We start from the raw sequence: 17,604 nt of genomic DNA on the forward strand, positions 1-17,604 counted from the left end.
GATTTTTATATATTATATATATTATCTATTGTTATATAGTTCTTCTACTGGGTATTAGGCAGTAATCTCTTAAAATGCTTTCACTCCACTCTTGAATACATGGTAGTAGCTTCCATGGCACAAGATCTGCCCCATGCGTTGCGAGGTGAGTGGCACGTTTGAGCTTCCACAAGGCAATCCCGCTGCGTACCTTCCACTTCCAAAAGTGGATGAGACATCAGCCCAGGACAGGACCTCCAATTCTGCCCCAGGTGCCAAGAGCCCTAGTTATGTCTCTGCTTGTATTTTAATCAGAACTTTTTGGCGTGTATTGTTTGTTTTAAGAATTAATTTAAATAAATATACTTACTTGAGGTGTTGTCATTATTTCATGTGTCCTACTTGCCAATTTGGGTGTGTCTGCCTGACTTCCATTGCCTTAAAAGCTTGTATCTGTCAGAAGTTCTAACTCCCCCTTCAGTTTTTTTTGCTGAAGACAAGATACTTAAGTGTCAGGCATTTGCAGGCCTATCCATCTTCTTCGACCATTCCACCCACCCATGCTGGACCACATGCACCCACTGATTGCTCCGCATCTCCACTTTCCTTTGCCATTATGTGGATGTCAGTTGTTCAGTTCATTCAGTGATTAATCATCATTTAGAAGGTTCTACTGGGGGGAAACAGAGAAAGGGCTATTCCTGCAGGTGGTTGCTCTCTGTCTAGTCAAAGTGATAATGACCTGCTGCTGAGATTTTGTTAGTTGTGGTTTCCCTGAAGGTTGCATTATAGTTTCCTCTGAGGCTCTAATTGGTTTCTGTAAATCCCCAAACTTAATGTTTCAGGTATTTTCAATGATAAAATGAACGTCAAATATTTTTATAATACACAATATATATTGTATGCTCTGCATCCTCTCTTAATAGCTTCACAGATTATGTTAGCTCCTAACTAATATCCCAAATAATAACTGAAATAACTGAAAGCATTCCTAAAATATACAAATGAAAAAAAATCAATAAAATATTGATGTTGGACAATTTAAATTAATCAACAGTGACCAATAATATTATGTGGGGTGGTACCTGGCCAAGGACAGAGCTCATGGCAAGCATGGCTGTTATCAAGAGGATAAGGGAAACAGGACAAAGATGTGTGTGGGAGGATAAGGTTCCTTCTGAAGTTCCTTCTGAAGTCCTGTTGTTTGCTAGGGCTGAAGGCTTCCCCGGCACACAGCCCCTCCTACGGGGCAGCTGCCAATCTGCTATGAAGTTACGGTGGTTCTTAAAGAATTTGCAATTCACAGTTTCAGCAGTCAATAAAAGACAAGTTGAATACATTCAGGTAGACTTGCAGCATCTGTATACTGCCAAATAGATTGGCATGTGTGACAGCTAAGAAGCTTGCATTGCTATGTAATTGTGAGTGACAGGAGTAAAACAAGGCATATCAGAGTGATATAATATTCTTTCACACAAAAAATATTGTGTTTTCTTGGTGGAAAAAAATATTTGTAAAAATGTTGATCCCAAAGGCTGACGCAATACTCTGATATGTGGTATTAATGTTTAAATGCTTATCCATATAGTTTCTATAAAACATTAGCTGTCATAAAAATGTGTTTTTACCGCTAAATATAGTAAAATTGTATATTTGTGAGGGTACATTAATAATAAGTACATATTAATACTAACTACAATACAAAGTGTCTCTTTAAAGGCAATATTACATTTTAGACAATATACTCTGAAAAAGTTACTTCTCAATTATATTTCTGTTAAGCTGAATGATGTCATAGTTGTTCTAGACAAATCCAAAGACTGTCTTCACTATATATATATATATATATATATATATATATATATATATATATATATATCCCTACATTCTAAAGGAGCCGTAGGAGCTATATTCTTAAAAGCAGATGTATATCTGTAATGTAAGGTTTGCCCCAAAAAGGATTTCCTTCTTCTAACAAGCTCCTCTAAACTAGCTAGTGTCTCCATTACTTTCTACAAGTCAGAATACAAAATAGGTGATTACCGAAAAGAACGTTCCATGTTACCTTGTTTGACCTCCAAACAGATAAGGTAATTTTTCTACAAATTCCTCCAACAATGTTGGATTCCTCTAGCCGTTATTCTCTCTGCTTTGTCGCTCATTGGTTCACATGCATTAAACCCAAGCTTAGAACAGGCTAAATTCTGTGACTATATACTAATTCTGTTCAGCAGCTCATATTAGCAACAATCAGGAGTACATGAATGAATACATGTGTTTTGCTTAGCCTAGCACGTGAAGTCCACTGAGTCTAGAGGATTTTTTACACTATTAATAAGATGCTTCTTCGGTATAGAACAATGGGAGTGTTAATTGTCGTTGGGTGGCTATAGATATGTATAACTGTCTATTGCTAAGAGACGATATCCTATGACCCAGCATTGAAGTGCTATAATGAAATAATTACTTGGTACTTTTTTTTGTTATTGACGTAGTTAAATTAAAAAAAAAGTTCTTGCAATATATTTCTTCGAAATATGTTATCGTCAGCCAATTATCCCTTCACGTGGAGGTCCATTAACCTTATTTGCAATCGTCGTTAGCACACCAAGAATAATTTTGTTTGGTGATTACATTTCTACTACACCATAAAGTGCCTGAACCTTGACTACATATATGAACTCACTGCCCTAATTGAGCTTGCAAGAGCTTTTTATTACCTGGTAAGATTAAACTATTGATTGGTGATTTCATTTTACCCTAGAAGTAGTTTAAATAGCTTCCACATAGAGTGTTTTTTTGTGTTAAATATCTGAATTCCCATTTTGTCATTAAAATTGGATGTGATCAATTAAATCAAGATATTTTGTTAACTTTAGTACCTTAGCATCTAATGCGGCCCAATTAAAAGTGGCAGTAGAAATCTTTAGTTAAAGTTGATACATTTTATTTGGCGAACACAAAAGAGTTTCTTACAATTTAGTGCAGAGAGAGCCTGCAATATAAATCAGTTATTGCATCATTATTAATAGTTACAGTTGGTAGATTATCTGTAAATTTCTGCTAAGCAGTTTAAATGTAACACTTATCTAAATGTTTTTTTTTGTACAGGCTATTATGTTTCAAGATAAGGTCAATATAATGCTGCTTGAGTCTTTCTGCTTAATAGTTTTTTCCAGACTTCGTTAATGTGCCCTCAGTTACCTCTCCATCTGCCAGAACATATATATATATATATATATATATATATATATATATATATATATATATATAGTTTGGTGCAACATTTCTAGGCAGGTGTAAAAATGCTGTAAAGTAAGAATGCTTTCCAAAATATACATGTTAATAATTTTTCAGTTTGTTTTTGTCCCATTCATTTTCCACCAACTGAATACATTCCCTGCCCATTTGATTCAACAGAAGATTCAGGGAAATTTATAATTTGGGAATTAATTGCCCAGTGCCCACATTTACTCTGACACTCTCATTCTTGTCCACTCTCTCTCTCTCCCTCTCATGCTCTCTAAATATTCCCCCACCATTTCTTGTGACCACTTCCACTTCTCATCATCTCTCTTCAATCTGCTATCTTCAAAAGGGAGAGGAGGATTGAGGAGAGGACATCATTGGAAGCGCCGCCTTATTGCCCTAAGTTCAAAATGATGGCGTTTTCGGTGACATCGTCTACCACGACTGGAGGATCGAGGAGAGGACATCAGGGGAAGTGTCGACTTTTTGAGAAGGGAGAAAATAAGATAGAAGTAGATGTGGAATTAAAAGTGGTCGGCAGAAACGGAAGTGGTCAGCAGAGAAGGTAGGGAAACATTTAGCGAGAGCGTGAGAGAGTGACAGTGTGTGAAAGTGTGAGTAAATGTGGGCCTATGTATTTCGGGTGAAAAATCTGAGCTTTCAGCCTAATAGGTGTGGCATCTCCGAATTTAACAAAATTCTGTAAATTTGCAATGCATCCGAATCTGAATGCACAGGTCTAGTGAGCAGAAAAAAACCCCTAAATTAAATCAATATTTGGTGTCACTACACTTTCCCTTCAAAATCATTTCTTCTAGGTACACTTTCACAAAGTCAGGGAGTTTGTAGACATAAAGCTAGGTGTATGATTAAACAAATATACTAAACAGGTGCTAATGATCAATCATTTAATATGTAGGTTAAATCACAAAAATTTACTGAAACAGAAACAGCTGTGTAGGAGGAGTAAAACTGGGCAAGGAACAGCCAAACTCACTAACAAGGTGAGGTTGCCGAAGACAGTTTAATGTCAATAGCCATACTTCATAGAAAGACTGAGCACCAAGACACAAGGTAGTTATACTGCATTAGAAATGTATCTCACAGGCAAAAGTTTGAAAGTAGACATGGGTTTCAAGATGTTCCAAGCTCTTTTGAAGAAGCACAAAGAAACAGGCAATGTTGAGGACCACAGACGCAGTGGGTGGCCAAAGAAGCTTAGTGCACACATCATGCGTACTTCCCTTCACATCCGAAGATGTCCAGCAGTGCCATCAGCTCAGCATTGGTAGAAAACAGTGGGACCTACTGTCTGGAGAAGTCTGGTCAGAAGTGATCTTCATGGAAGATTTGTAGCAAACAAAAACCATACCTCAACTATTCATGAAAACATCACAACCATGGTCCAGAAAAAATGGCATTTATGCAAATAGAGCTGGGAATTTGGTCAGTATTAATGGTCTTCTCAATGCTGAAAAGTATAGACAGATACTTATCCATCATGCAATACTATGATTTGACTAAAGGTGTAAAACACAGGGACGGGGTCAGATCCACGCAAACAGGGCCAGGACACCCTGCCATATCGTCCAAGGCAAAAGTTGATTTCATTATGCTGTGGTTTTTTTTGTTTGAATTTCACTCAATAAGGAATGACTGTTACCATTATACTTTAAGTATTGACTTTTATAAATGAAGGGATACACTTGGTCATAGTCCTGCATTACCTTCTGTAGCTCTAGAGAGCTCATCAAGTCTGTGGTGGCTTCATTGGCCCTATGGGGATTCGATCAGCTCTGTATGAGCAGCACTGCGATTATACATTATAACATATCCTTCAATATGAGTGGGCTGTTCTCTGATGAATACAAATCTTCATCGAATATTCATATTCAATTTGAAAAGCAAAACTTTGCAGGTCCCTAGTTGATTCCTAGACAAACCTGATGAAACCTGATGATTTAAAAAATATATACATATAAATTTGTACAGCAAACCTTACTGGTAACCAAGTAAAGGACAAGTGGAGGCATTTTCCTTCCTTTTTTCATTGTGGATAATTGGGTTAATTAATGGTAGCAAATAATTTTGTCTGGTAATTTCCAATAGTTGAGCGTTCAATTGTCAACACATGACCTTCATATCTTTGTCAGCTCTGCATACTGTTTCATTCTAATTCCAATGACATCACTGAACCTGCATTGTCAACATAATAGATTCTGTGAATCTTTAACAAATTATTCATAAAAAAATTCAAAATTAGGATGTTAATTTGGCTTTTTATTTAGGTACACAGTATAAAAGCATCATAACTGATGCATGTTGATATGTCATAATATTTTTTTATTACTATAATTACTAGTTTGTAATACAAGATAAAACAATAGAAAGGTTATTATAGATTTTGCCTCACTGTGGCCTCTTCTATTATTTCTCTGTGAATGAATCAGAAGAAGAGTAGAAATCAGATATTAAGGCTCTGGGACAAGTGTTAAAAACAACAGGGCCCCCTTGAGTAAAAATTATCCAAGGTGTGGAAGTGTCTAACCTACATTTCTGATTTTCAAAGTACTTGCAAGTACCAACGTTGTTCAGATTGATTAATGCGTACTGTCACGACCGTTGTCATCTTTTACCTATGAGGATGCGGTGGTGCACTCTTGGCCTGCCAGGCCGCGCCATGCATCTCCCCCTCTGTCTGGACCCGGTGAGTACGGTGTGTGCCCATACAAATGAATGCTAGTGAAAAGCACCAATTAAATTTCCCAGTCCTTGGTTCCACCAGTGCCCCAGTTTAAATGCCCACTGTTCTTCTTTGCCCATCTCTAGTGTATGCTGTACTTGTTATGTGTCTGTCTACAATTTTTGACTTCTGGACTGTTTCTTGACCACTAATCTTGCTCTCTCCACAGACCTGTGCCTGCCTACTGCTTACAAACCTGAAGCCACCTTCCCTAACCTTTGGACCATTTGACCATTCTCTTCTCTCATCCCTGGCATCCGATCCCTGACCTCTGTGCTGATACTGCTTCTTGGGTGACTCTCTCATCCTTCACAAAGCCTAGATGTGTTCCCAAGAAGAGTCCATTGATGCTCCAGTGATCCAGATCCCAAGTTAATTGAGCTGACACCTACATTTTGTCCCCAGCTCTGAATGCCCCAGTATACATTGCACTATACTGGCATTTAAGCAGATTTATAGCTTATACAGTCTACACTAATGGGTTCCATGACAATTTGACCTGGGCAAGCTGAGAACTCATCAGAGCACAAATATACTAAGGAAACCGGGCATCTACATTTCCAGTTTTTAACCAGAGTATGTGGTGTTATGCTTTTTTGCTTTTGTGCAAATGTGCAATAGGGAGCAGTGCATTTCTTTCTTCCTCACACCCCCATAAAGTGAAGTTGTAGCGCCTAGAAGAAAGGGCTTAACCTCTATAAAAGTAAATGGTTCTATGCAGCGGTCGTTAAATTAACTTAAATCTAGTAACTTGATTTGTTAATCATGTCTGACTGGTAAGTGTAATTTTTCTCCATGGAATAATTTTACTAAGAAGAGACTTTTGCTTCTCTGCCAAGATATATTGTGGATCCAGTGGATCCTCATGGAGATTCCTCCTCTTATGGTACAAGTGAGATACGTTTGTTTCTCAAAACATGCTCCATATTAGGACAAAGCTTTATTCATTCTTACACTGTAGCTGGAGCTGTTTTATTAAATACTGTTTTGTATATTCCCCAAGAACATAAAAAATATGTTTCAGTCTTTTATTCTCCTTAATCCTTGTGATTATTTCAAAACAAAAATATAGAGGAGAAATTTGCATCCTACTTGATAAAACTGTTATGATTATTTTTTTTCTGTATACACTAAAGAACTCAAAAGGTTAAACATTATTATTCATCAGGCAAAATTATCTAGATAATTAGAAAATAAACAGTTTGTAGTCTTTTCTCTAATTTCACTCAGACCTAAGAAAGTATATTCCCAGCGGTTAGCGGCCTGGATGGAAATTTAATTCAACACAATTTACTTTTTCTGAGGAATATGATGGATTTGTCTATTGAATGGAGAAAAATGATTCTAAACGATTATTGATGATATAATCAAGGTATTATCCTGAACTTTTGTCTATTAGGGTGAAAGTCATTTCACTTTGGTAATAAAGCCGGCATATGCTAATGGAAGAGGTAATCAGACCCTAATGAAGAGAGGAAGAAATAAACATTTTAAATATGTTACACTTCCACTGCTCACGTTTGGAGTCATTTGATCCTGTAATTTATCAAGTGCTGCATTGAGTGTAAGATGTGGTTCAGAAGGGAGCATCCATCATTAACACATATCAATAGTGTATTAACCCCTGGCATCCCAATCATTTGCAATGCACCACTCATCACTCAGGTAGTTAATGAACCAAAGTTGGTACAATTTGTAAAAGCATGTACATTCACAGTAAATGGATTGCGCTGGCTAAATAACTGATGTGTAAAAACAATGTAGCTGTCTAAATAATTTGGGTCATAAAAAATAAAATTAGGAATTTAAAAAGACGGCAGCAGCTCCTAATTGTGTAAATGAGTATGTATATGGTTGCTTCTTCTATAGTCCAATAGGAATGATATTGAGCACTGACTATGTTAGCGTGTAGGGCCAGTCATAGCGCCAAGCAACATAGGGAGCTGCCTTGGATGACCGAATCAGGGGGGCACTGACAGTGGCATATTCTCTCTACAGAGACATGTCTAAAGAGATGGCAGGTACGTGGCAATATTTGTGTGTAACCATAATGCTATCAAAAATGGTAAAAACAATGAGGGGGCCCTTAGGAGCATCCTGGGGTGCGATTTGGTCCAGGACTGCGCTTGTAGTGTGTGTGTGTGTGTGCGTGGGGAGTAGTACTGAAAAATATCTGGACTTTCCATACTGCACAGTGAAGCTGGAGATGCATTCATTTCTCAAAGGTATGGTACTTTAGACTCCAAAGTTACCAATATTACGATATTTCATTGAAATTCTGCCCATTATCTTGGATGTCATATTTAAAAAAAGATTGCAATTTCAGAATGCTTAATTAGAAGAGGGAGTGTTGTAGAAATTGATTGCTCCAATATTACAAACCCCACTTAGCTAAACCTGGAGTGACCTTTATTGACAAAGAACATTCTATTGTAAATGCCTTTTATTTTTTCTGTTATCATTTCACAGAGGGTTTTCCGGTGACAAGGCAGACGGTGCATTGTCTCCTTCCAATTACAAACCTCATGTGACTCGTGAGGCACATGTCCGATAGGCAAGTGACATCAAACACCTTGTAATTGTAAGACAACAATACGCTTCCCAGCATGACATTCCCTGCACTGTAAGACAGATCAGTAAAATGGTTTATGCTAGTTTTAAAATTAAGTGTGTTCCCTTCCACAAAAGAAGAATAATAACTACAGGGAATATGATGTCATACCCATGTGCTCTGTACTTAAGACAAGGACATGACATAAGCAAATTCTCTGCAGAATAATTGCAGTTTAATTGATCATAAAGCATATAAAAGAAGTGCGAGTGACTTCAGCAGAAAATAGGCTATTAAGAAATCTTTTCCCAGTACATTAGATATGATTGTGTATGTGTATCCTTGCTGCACGAATGAAAGGTACTTTTCCATATACATTGCTGTATAGCAGATTTATAATTTAATATGCTTTTTTTCACCCTTGTTAATTCTGAACATAGAATTTTGCTGTGTTAAGATTTTCTCAGGGAATGTTTAAAGGGACAGTCTAATTTCCACTCATTCTAATGCATATTAAAGTACTCTATGAGTAATCCTAACCCCCTGTAAATACTTTCATATGTGTACTTCCACAATAAAAGAAATGAAACAATTAGCTGCCACAATAGTTACAGCCTGGCTGCAAAATCTTATTTATTCCTCCATAATCCGAAATGTATTGCCACTGATTGAATGCTTAAACTGCCAATCATTGGCAGTACAGTACTTCCAGTACATGTGTGCACTAGGGTCTAAACAGACCCCTGCATGCAGTGGTCATCAGAGATTAAGTGGACTTGACTCAATGTGAGTCATCGGCCGAATGCATCTCCTGCAGGGCATTTCGCTGGGGGGTGAGCCTGGGTTTAGTAGCACCTGGGTCAGGGTTTTTTTTTTGTGCCCTCAGGGCTGACCTTAGGTGTTCAGGCAGCCTGTGCAAGCAACCCCTTCTTCACTGTGCCAACCCTCTCTTTTCCTTCCCCGTGTGGCATCAACTGAAAAAACATGCAAAATCAGTATAGCAGATCAACTGCATAATGCATACAAACCGTCTAGTTCAGGTATGGATAAAAAAAAAAACCACACAGAAACACAGCGTTACAGGTATAGATCAACTGATTAACACACAACCCCAGCCTTTCATATAGATCAATTGAAAATGACATTCAAACTCGGCATATAAGGTATATCTCAGACATAGATCGCACACATAGGACTTGCAAGGCACCTACATTGTATTCACATGACTTGCAAGGCACCTAGATAGCACACATAAAGACTTGCCCCAGCCACCAGATTGCACACATAGGGACTTGGCCCAGCACCTACATTACACACAGACACAGGACTTGCCTTGATTGAATCCACAGGATTTACTTATCACCCATTTTACACACACAGTGAACTCTGGCTCTCTCGCAGCCTTGCTCTCCGTCCTCTGGAATCTGTGTGCCAACCCTCTGACTTACGGACACACCCCAAAGGCCGGCCCCGTGTGGCCCTATAACTCAATTATGTGAAGGTTTAGGATATGAGATGGCCAGAAGATGTAATTTTGCCACTACTTCTTGATACTTAAAATCAGGGGAGTCCTAACACTAGCCTTAAACTAAAATAACTTCTTATATAAACCTGAGCAACAGAAACAAGGTGCTTACCTGTAGCAGGTAGGTAACAAACAGAAGAACAGAACGGAGCAGGTTAAATACAAGGAATGGTGACATCCTGGAGACTCAATGAGTCCCTCCTTTTAGATAATGTTGCTAAGGTGGAGTCTGAGTCCCTGCTTCAGAATTACTTTTGGGAAAATTCAACTTCAGATGCTACACATCAGCATGAGAGATGCACAAGCGTGTTATGAGAGGTGTTTTTTTTAAAATAGCTACTCTTCTGAAGAAGCAGGGTTCCCTTGACCTCTTGACCTTGTCACGGCAGATTACAGCTCTTGAACCAGACCACAAGGGAACTAACTGTGAAAATACATACCTGGAATTTCTCTCTTTGAGGTGCCGCATTTGACACTGATAAATAGCAGTATCCAACAGATCTTCTTGCAAATAAGAACAATGTTTTTTAAACATGGTAATACATGTGGTACGCTGTTGGCTACAGAGCTTATTGGAAGCACTTCTATGCTTCCTGTTTACCTACATGAGTATTATTTAGTTGCCTTGATAACTATAATTGCTAAAGAAGGGGAAGACCCCTTGGGTCCATTTCCCTCCTCAATGTGGATATGAACATTTATGCAAAGGTCCTAGCCTTTGGGCTACAAAAGGTCCTCTCACAGCTGATCCACCCACAACAAATAGTCTTTATGCCCGGTAGGGAAGCACAAGACAACATGATCAGAACCCTAAACATAAATATAATACAGATATACAGTATGTACATAATAACAATATATATCGTGCAGGCAACCGGTCGGCGGCTTCTTCTCCTGTCTACTGATGCCCAAAAGGTCTACAGAGTGGTTTGGAATTTTATGCTGAGCACACTTGAACAAATTGGCTTTGGCCCTATAATACTGAGCTGTATTAAGTCACTTTATTTCACCTCCACAGCAAGGATAAGAGTAATGGAGCTTTGTTGGATTAATTTATGAATTAATTATGAATGAAATAGCCTAGGAACCCTTTATCTAAGCAATAAGAGCAACACAATCACACTAAGCTGATTCTTTACGGCAATGCCAATAAAGTCCATTCCTACATAGACTTATTTGACTCAAATAAATGGACTAATAAATTGACTAATAGAATTTCTGGCTAGGTGAGCTGTTGCATTGTTTATGACAGGTAGTATGGCAAGGTATCAGGGTGTTTGTATAGTAGATTGCAGCTGCCTGATAACAGTACACAAAAACCAGATTTATTTATTTTTTAAAGAAAGTAGCAAAGTATTTTTGAAAAAATATTTTTAATCTGATACTAGTGTTTAAATTGGGTGCAAGTTGAACTTTAAGTTTGGTTGGGTATTAGAAATAGTTTTTATTTAAACAGCACAAAAGCAAGACTAAATTGAAAATGTCATGCCCGTGAACAAAGGAAACCATGAACCACTCCGATTTTAAGAATATAGATTGGCAACAGTTTAATTACAGTTTCACAAATGTTCACCAGAGGATCTGGTGTAACAGTGCTAGATGTGTATGTAGGATTTATTTTCTGGGTCATTTCTTTTATGTGATTTTCTTTGTAGTTACTCCTGGGGTTTATTGGTGCATACAGTACAGGATTGCCTAGCATCTATTCAGGTAATGAAAGCCTTTAACTGTTGAAGTGAGTGCCAATATTTGTGGTTTATTTGTTTGGGCTTGCCTGGAAATTTTCAGTATGGTGCTGCACGGACTGCATCCACTCCTAGGTTCTTAGGTAGAAAATGGGACAATTGTAAAGTTATGGAAAAAAATGCTGTTTCATAGACATGGATAGACATGCATGTTGTATGAGTCATTCTGTCACTATATCATTATTAGGCAATATAAATATAGTGTGACTTTTCTCATACTACAAGCCATTTAAATGTACAGGGGACCTTACTGTTGCACGACAGGTTAGCTGACACTTGTTAAGAATGCAGTCAGATATACTAAGGCATAAGGTGTATGCCATAGTAAAATATGCCGATATAGTGTGATTAAAGTATAATTCAAAAGTTCTGTGCTCTTATGGATGTATTCATAAACCGTTGTTTGGAATAGATGACCTTGCCAAAGTATCCAATGTTACCTGTTCTCAGCTAAGAAGGTATTTAAAGGTGATGTACTATATTTGTTTTTACCAACTTTCCTAGATCTTTATATTATTGTGTATTAATAATACATAAGTAATAAATTACGTATGTAATGGTATTTATTGGCTACCCCAAGCCTCAAGTATTAAGCCAGTATCACAACCTCATGCTGACGAGTCCCATTAAGGATGATACAGCTGTCCATGAGTGTTGATCTGGCTATTGCACCTCTTACCCGAGTTTTGTCTAAAGGCTGTCTTGTACAGCGGGCAATTACTTTCAAGGGATGCATGTATAAAGTGGATATAGAGGCAAAGGTGATAATTGTTAAACTTATTTGCATGTGCCTACCCAGAATCCCTTGTGGTTGTGGCAGCACCATGAGATTTCTGAGGGAAAAACAAGCCTTCTGGCTTGTCTGGTGTCTGTAGATGAGTATTTAACAATGTTTCTACTACCCCTTAAATTGTGTATTAATATGGTATACATAAATAAAACAACTCACTTCCTGACATCTAAAACAGACCACACCCCTTAATACCTATCACAGAAAACACCTCACACACATTACTCTCATCACACCTATAACACAAAACACTTCACCTCCTCACACTAATTGCTCAAAACATCACACGCCTATCACAGATAACTCCCATCATATCTATGACACAAATCACACACTCCCATCACTGGCTGTCACTGTGTATAAGAATCTGTAACAATTTCCCGTTTTACATACATGAGCATGAAACGGCAGGTGGGAGTGGCTGTGGGCAGTCAGACTGGTGTGATGTCATATATAGGGGAGGGCTTTGGAAGAATGACAGGACTCTCGTAACCATAATATTTTAATAACTTATAAGGTCGAAGAGCAAATCTAATAAATAACAATGGCGTCAATAAGAAAAAATGTGATTGTGTTAATACAAATGTTTCATGATACATTGGGTTCTATGCTATAGTGAACATATACAATGATTATTGATTACCATTAATGTATTTTAAATATAGAAAATAAACATAACGATCAATAAATGAAGACATATAGGTAACACTTCTTTATGAAGACTACTTGAATGAATATACCTCAAGGTACTATGACACAGCCACTTCTGAGGCCCACCCAGCTTGACAGTGGGAATTGAAGAGGATGAGTGGGCCTGGATTGATTAATCACCATGCAAGAAAGAAAAGGGTCCAACCCAGCACGGAGTAGGGTACGTTCTTACTCATCATTGGGATTTTGGTGGACACTGTATGTTCCTGGATATGCTAAACAAGCAGGCGGCATAAATCATTTAGAGTGAAGTGGGTGTTTTATTTTTTTGCTCTTAAGACAGCGGTCCAAGGAAGACATGGGTACTCTTTTTAGGATGCAAAAGGGCAGCAGGGGAAGGTTAGCAGGTCAGTGGTTATTGATTGCGATTCTAACTACATTTGATTTAAAATGCTTTCCATGACATATGGGAAACAAAATGAACAATCAGACATTTGTGGAGTATAGTTGGCAGAACTAGTTATTAAAAAAAATAATAATAGAATTTCTTTATGCAAATGCATTTGATCCGTTTACAATAGTAGTGAACATTTATTTTAGCATTAGGCAACAAAACAGAGGTAGAATTAACAGACAAAAGCAGACTTTCTAATGCTTTTTATGTTAACAGGAAGGTTTATTTCAAATACGTTCCTGTCCATATACACAGCTAACACAAAATCTTGTAATCCATTAAGTTCTGCCTGTTTTCCTTCTGGGCAGTTTTTGAAAACACTTGTATCAATGGAGGTTTATTTGAAGTGCCTCAGTTTAAACAAATTCACTGTTTGAATTAGACCAATTTACATGACAATGTCAATGTCAAGACCCATGTTCATAAAAGGTTTCGTTTGGGTTATTTTCAAGGTAGTATATGGCAACCATTATTCTTGACAGCATGAGCACACAGAATTACAGTGTGCCTCTCCAGGACTGCTACTTTGCCTGCTCTGACCTGGACTCCGCAGCGCATCCCTTGGAGCTAACACCGAAAACACAGCTCTGCTGAAATTAGTTATTTAACAATCAACATTTTCACATACGTATTGTTGAGGTAAGGTTTATATATTTTTTTATTAACTAGAATTTTATATATAATTCTGTGTAATATATATTTTTTCTTTCAACATTTCAACATTAATTTTAAGCATATGTTTCATAAGAGAAATAAGACCACAAAATTAAATATTTCAACAATAATATAGAAGTAAAAAAATTATATATAATATCTGGAAAAATATACTTATTCTTTTTATTTCATAAAATAAATTTTATCAACATTTATAATTTACGTAAGTAAAAATAGTAATTAGCTTGGCAGACAATCCAGCAGAAGGTAGTTAAAATAATTATGAGGAGTGGCATATTGTGATATGTGATATAAAAACTATAAAAAGAACTTGAATTAACAAAAACAAAGATACCTTGTATATAGATTCTCCTGGATTGTGGAAATACAATTACATTAGATACATAATTGACAAAAATTTATATGTAGGGTACATAGTCCATAAAATTGTGTATTATTTTTAGTTTAGCATGTAGATACCGATACTATGATTGGAAAGTCATTATATTGATACTACAAATGTAATAAAAAAGGCAACACGTTGATTTTTCCAAGACAATTTGTAGCAGGTGAATTACTTATTTTGTAACACTAGGATAGAGTGAGAACGGCAAATTGAGGAATAAGTACATATAAAGCATATAATCACATAGTCATTAAGTACCAAACTGGTAATAACTGGTATTATTTTATGATTTTATGCCATAGAACTGGAAAGTTTTGTGCCATCTGTTTTCAAAAAGGAAAAGCAAGTTGAAGAAATAAAAACAATTTATGAATCAATCGGAAAAAGCTCAACCCATGAAAATACCTTAACTATGTATATAAGTACTCTCAACTATAAAGACAAAGTTTGAGAATCCCACTTTACTTGGTTCTAATTTTCTTGAAAGTTGACTGTGTAATGTGATATGTGTGTAATTCAAGATATTCTGCCCATTTGGTTTAAATAATTAGCTGTGGGTGATAGGAGAAGCCCATAGAGCATGCATGCTCCCTTCTACAATTTAAAATGAAGTTTGTGGGTGGATGTCTGACAGCGCTGCATTATGTATTGTTACCGTAGGTGACATTCTGGCTAAGTGGACAGGACGACTCTTTCATGCTTTGTGATGCTTTTATTGTTACTTGGAATCACATATGAGTGACAATGTGGAATTTGCACAGCTGCTCAAAAAAGTCATGATTTGATTAGACTGACAAATTTTGGTCCGCCATTTCAACATTTAAGGCACACTCATTTATTTTAAACCTGCCTTAAAAATGTCTCTTTAGTGACATAGAGTATACCAGTTATCTAAAGGCCTGATCCATAAATTAAATTTTGTTAGTTTTTTAGAAATGTGAAATATTGTTATTTCTGTTTACAAGCACTATGCAAAAAAAACCCAAAAAACAAGAATAGTAAAACAAATGTGAGTCACACCAGGTTTCTTGCTGGATATCCTTGGTTCAGTTTTGATATACTGTTCCAAAAAATGTATCTGATGAGGTTACCTAATAACATTGAACCAAGGAGAGATTGAGTGAATCAAGATTCTACCCTCCTACCCTCACACATATAATATCAAGATGAATACTTTGGATGATGCTTTTGGAGACAAACTTGGTGGATAACTCAAGTTTAACTCTCAAAAAAGAGTCAAAACCTAGAAAGGTCTTATGTATTTCACTGTGACTTGCTGATGCCAGAGAACGAGGCTTTGTTTTCCCTGTCCCTGTCCCTGGCCTTGGATGCTTCGTCCCTTACGAAAAAATTACTGCAGTTTTTTGGACATGAAAAAACTGCAATACTGCACTTTTACTGCACATTTACTGCACTTTTTTATATTGCAAACCTACAGTTGTACTTCAATGTACCGCAGCTTTATTGCATTTGTACTTCCGTACAAAAATAACTGCAGTACAGTGAAGTATAAATGCAGTAAATGTGCAATAATACCGCATTAAAAGTGCAGTATTGCAGTTTTTTCACGTCCAAAAAACTGCAGTATTACTTCAGAAAAACTGCAGTAATTTTTTTGTAAGATCCTCTCAAATGTTTTTGGATAATATGCCAAGATAAAAATTTTAATTTTCAGTCAGCAAACCATAACCCACCTCAACCCAATTCAAATGTATTTTAACATGAAAGGTTTTATGACGAGTTCTGAGATCACAAGGCCCCTTGGAATACTGATCTCTGCTTCGGGCTTGATTTAGTCTTTGTTATATTGGTAACACTTATGGTACTAACTAGGCTTAAGCTCTCAAAAGAAATTATAGCCACAAGTGTCGTTAAAATTGTCTATTAACTTCAAGAAACCTGAGATATTGTGTAATAGTTACACATGTGTAAAGTATTAAACGGATCGTAGTTATATGATGGTGCCATCTTCAATCTAGTCTTGAATACCAGTCTTTTCTTCAATAAAGTTATCAAGTGTTTACTAAAGTCTTAAATAAATAAGTTCTTATTATATATGCAACCATAAGCCTACTCGGTTTTATGTCAGCTTTGTGCCAGTTGAAAACATTTTTACAGAAAAAAAAAGAAATTAAAATATTGCTACCAAAACTCTTTATATAACATTTATTAGTAATCTCATGTATTCATCCATACCCGTTGTACGTCATATTGCATTCACTAACAATTCTAATTTCACATTAACTCAGGCACGGCTGTGAGAAATAGGCACCACAGCTGAAATTTTAAATTTTCCAGAAGCTTAAAAAAAAACTAAAAATGATATGTTCACATTAATGTTCATTAGAGTGAACACTGATTTTCAAATCCCCCATCCATTGCACTACAGATCAAAGCTAAAAACAGGTCACTTGATTAATTGCCGTGTAGCTAAATCCTTTGCTTCTATGTGACACCCAAGTCAAAATGATAAAAGGATGCTTTTTAACATGCATTCGATGTGTGGGTGCGCACTGCAACATTCACAAGACTGAGAGATGCAGTCTTTCTCAGCAGGAACTGAGAAACCCGGAGAAGACAAAAGACCGGTCTGGCACTTCTGAAGACACAGGGAACATAATTGCAAATCACAAATAAAAACATAAAAACGCAAAAAATATACCAAAAAATATTTTTCAAAATATATTTTAAAAGTTATAGTTAATGCCCACTCAAGCATAGTGAGTAGATGGCATTGGAAATCTATGATCAAGTCTAACCTGGGTCAATTGCACTTATCAACAAATATCCCAAAATTCCTCCAAAACAATAGACTGGTATGAATTTAGTGTCTTTCAATGCATTCAGAGCTCCCACT

This window comes from Sceloporus occidentalis, unplaced genomic scaffold, assembly GCF_023333645.1.
Source record: "Sceloporus occidentalis isolate IW3139 unplaced genomic scaffold, rSceOcc1.0.p SCAF_30, whole genome shotgun sequence".
NCBI lineage: Eukaryota > Metazoa > Chordata > Lepidosauria > Squamata > Phrynosomatidae > Sceloporus > Sceloporus occidentalis.